The sequence below is a fragment of the Arvicanthis niloticus genome, chromosome 8 (genome assembly GCF_011762505.2).
Source record: "Arvicanthis niloticus isolate mArvNil1 chromosome 8, mArvNil1.pat.X, whole genome shotgun sequence".
Lineage (NCBI taxonomy): Eukaryota > Metazoa > Chordata > Mammalia > Rodentia > Muridae > Arvicanthis > Arvicanthis niloticus.
The window spans coordinates 38,613,112-38,617,351 of record NC_047665.1 but is presented as its reverse complement, the minus strand read 5'-3'; the positions used below and the strand labels follow the sequence as shown (position 1 = coordinate 38,617,351).

At 37.8% G+C, this 4,240-nt stretch overlaps 1 pseudogene; it reads left to right on the top strand.

The window, feature by feature from the left end:
- The first annotated feature begins 365 nt into the window (after positions 1-365).
- LOC117713957 (vomeronasal type-1 receptor 4-like) lies at positions 366-1,219 on the top strand (annotated as a pseudogene).
- The last annotated feature ends 3,021 nt before the right edge of the window (positions 1,220-4,240 follow it).

Sequence of the window (4,240 nt, the reverse complement as noted above, 5' to 3'; positions counted from 1 at the left end):
CTATAACCAAAAGGTAATAAGGAAAATGCCTGCATGCAGACAGAAAGATACACACACACACACACGCACACAAACACAGGAACTTGAGCAAGTCAATTCTGCTAGAGTAAAGCTTAAAAATAATCTCCTTTAAATTTTAGCTTTGAATACCAGTTATCAATCTCACCTGTCAGCGCACATAAAATATCCCAGAGGTCACAGGAAACAGAAGTTGCAGAGACCTAATCTGCCACATTACTTGTGTCCATGGCTGCTTCATGAACTCCAGAAAATGCTATTATGCAAAATGTGCTGTTCAGATCCATGTCTAGAATTACTGAGGCTTTCTTCAAAAATCATTTGCATCCTGGATAAATGTTTTACTACCTAGGAAGGAAGAAATGGTTTTGAAGTATATTAATAAAATAATTTCTCTCTTTATGACTGTGGTTGGCACTCTGGGGAATTTGTCTGTTTCTGTGAATTATATGTCCAGTTGGTGGGGAAGCCCTGAGAAGAAACCCATACACCTTATTCTCATCCACTTGGCTTTTACAAACATCATAATCCTTCTTACAAAAGGATTGCCAAAGACAATAGTAGCTTTTGGTTTGAGAAACTTCCTGGATGACACAGGCTGTAAGATCATTGTTTACCTGGAGAGGGTAGCCCGTGGCCTCTCCATCTGCACCAGCAGTCTCCTCACTGTGGTCCAGGCCATCATCATCAGTCCCAGATCATCTGGGTGGAGCAGACTCAGGCCAAAGTCTGCATGGCACATCTTTCCATTCTTCTTATTCTTTTGGATATTCAATGCTTTACTAAGTGTGAACCTAATCCATTCTATCACAAATACAAGTCTAAATATATCACAGCTTAAGAATAGCGACATCTATTGCTATTTTATGCTAGAAAGTCAGGAAATAAAATGGATTGTTCTCCCTCTTATGGTCCTGAGAGATGCAGTGTTTCAGGGTGCATTGGGAGGGGCCAGTGGCTACATGGTATTTCTTCTCCACAAGCATCACCAGCATGTCCTCTACCTTCAGAACTCCAAGCTTCTCTACAGAACTCCCCCTGAGCTGAGAGCTGCTCAAAGTGTCCTCCTTCTGATGCTCTGTTTTGTTTTCTTCTACTGGACAGACTGTGCCTTTTCTCTAATTTTAAGTCTCTCTTCAAGGGACAATGCCTGGATGGTAAATACTCTAGAATTTCTGACCCTTGGCTATGCAACTTTTAGCCCTCTTGTGCTGATTCACAGGGATGGACTTCTGGATGAATGTTGGCATGCTCAGATGGAGAAATTGAGAAAATGTCTCTCTCATTTATATGTCCAATAAGTGTCAAAGAAATCTCAGTTTTGCAATAATGTGTGTAAGACAAAATCCTGCAAAGCAGTTTAAGCATGTGTTTATCCTCAGTCACTTATGACTCAAAGCCTTGAGATGCTGAAAGAGAGAGGAAGACCTTAGGAAATTACAGTGATATAGAAATCTCATTCTCCATTTGCTACTCTTGAAGGGACTTTTTAAACTTTTCTATGTTTATATTAATATTGTATCATATTTGCTGTGTATATCTATGTTGCCTGCATTTATAACTGTGCAACATGTGCATGCCCTCTGCCTATAGAGCCTGAAAGAGGTCATCAAACATCCAGTGACTGACTGGAGTCACAGGGATTCTTCTGACCCAATGTATGGTTGGTAGAAATTAAATCTGTCTTCTCTTGGAAGACAGACAGTGCTCTTAAGTGCTGAGCCATCTCTCTGGCACGGAAAATGTCTTTAATTAGGATTTACTTTAATTATGTTTTACTACTATAGTGACTGAAAGTATGCAAATGGATTTTGTAAATATTATCAAAATTCATAGTGATTTTATCATGTTAGTCCAAGAAATTCCATTTCCTGTACTTGACGATGTGCTTTTTAAATATTAGTGCCACAAGGGTATCTTGGACAACTTCAGCATGTCTGTTAAGTACCCATCCATAGAAAATGTTTTATAGAATTATGAAAGAATTATATATACTATGAATTCAGTCAATATAAGCCCAGTGCACCAGTCAAAGAATTTAAATCATTTCATTGGTGCTATATTCGTGAAAGTTCTCTGCAGGAATAAACACTGGATATATGGGAAAAATTAGGTAAAGAATACACTGTAAAGTTTTATTTTATGCTCATCTGTAGTTTCCATGTTGATTTAAAAAAAAATGTGGATTTGTCTTTTGCGAAATGATTCACTGAGTGGGACTGAAGCTGAGCAAGCCTGCTTTGCAGCTGCCCTTTGTTACTGTCTGGGTGCTCTCCACAGCTCTGTGCAGCTACGCCACCATAGTACCACCAAAGAGCAGCGAGGTAATCTGATTCATTTAAATGAAGGATTCACTGCTTATGCACTTAAATTGGATCCATACGATAAGATAGTGATGTGGGTCGAAGAATATGATGGGCACATTCTTAAAATATTGCTGATATAATCATTTTACATGAAATATTTTGAGTTGTTAGAGGTAAGCTTTTTACTTTATTTTTTTAAATTTATTTGTCATATCTGACTAGAACCTCTGTAAAGACATGGTGGCCACATGGTTCTACTTTACAATGATGAATAAGTATTTACATTTTCCTTAGTTGCACTGTATTCACAGAACATTTAAGTAATTGATGACTATAGTATTGTGCTATAGATTATTAAAGAGCTTCTTTTTCTAATATAATTATTTTACTTGTGTGTATTTGTCTGTGTGGGTATATGCCACATTTGTACAGGTGCCCACACATGCCTGAAGAGAGTGTTAGGTCCCAAGGTGCTAGAGCTACAAACTGTCATGTGTCCTATGATGTAGATATTGGGAAATGAAGCAGGGTTCTCTGAAAGAGAAGCAGGTCTCTTCACCATCCCTCCACTTCCTAGTCTTTCTGCTGTAAATGTGACTTGTCTTTAGGTAACATCCATTGCTCATGTTATTCTCACTGTTCCTATGTTGAAGTCCTTTTCTAAGTGTCTGACATAAAGAACCAGACAAATAACACCTTCTTAGTCAATCTGTGTAATTTGACTCAAAAGAAAGTGATTTAAGAACATGGAGAAGGTGTGAAGAAAGATGTGTTTAATCTGAATGATGGAGAGGTTGTTCAACATTAAGAATAAACAGGAGGCTGGAGAGATGACTCAGTGAGTAAAAGCACCTGCTGACACCCAGACAGCCTGATCTGAAGAAGAAAACTGACTCCCACATGCTGTCCTCTGACTTCCACATGCATGCTGAAATACACACATGGACACACACAGGAACATACAAATAAACTTTTAAGTAAGTTTCAAATGCTTTTTTTAAAATAATAAACAGGAGAAATATAATTGCTGACACAGCATGACCAAGGATGACATGGACATCCATGTCACACAGAGTTACTCTATTCAATTTCTCCTTAAAAGTCAGAGTATATTAGAAAAAAACTAAAGCAAAATCTTGATCAGAACATGAATTAAAACCTTGGATACATGATGAAAATTCTAAGTAGAGGACAGTGGAGGTGACCTGGAAATGGAACTTGATTGTGCCATTCAGGAAATGCATGAGATTTGACAATTGAGATTAGCATAAACATCACTTCAAACCTTACCATTTCTTTATGCTAAACACATTGCACGTCGCTAGGATGGACCTATGGGACATTATACTAAATGAAGTAAGTCAACTGCATGTAGACAAATACCACATGATTCCATTAATAAATGAAATTTAAATACAAAAATAGATCGTTCAGTGTTTGGAATGCAGCCTACAGCTCTCAGAAACGACCTGAATGGTTTTTGTTTTAATTTCATTTTTTTATTATTTAAAACAATTCTCAAATTTAAATTTACTTTGATCATATTTTTCCACTCCCCCAAGTTCCTTCAGATCCTCTCCTCCTCCCTAATCTCTCAGATGTGAGAAGAAAGGCCATTGATCCAAATAATAACTAAATTAAAGCAAGCTTTATTCATGTACACATCAGAGCCAAATGGGCGGCTGTCTCCTCCTACTGTGGAGTTCATGAGAGCAGCCTTCAGCCAATTCTCCATACTTCTTCTTTATGGCAAAATCACAAAGTGGAGATCTTTTCAGGCAAGTGTGGTTGCATAAGTGAAAACAAGCAGTAAGAATTTTACAAAGCAGTTAACAAAGTCATCCCCAAACTCCATGATTGTTGGGTGGGGTACAGCCCAGCTCTGAGAAATAGAAACTCAAGTTTTACAGTCATCA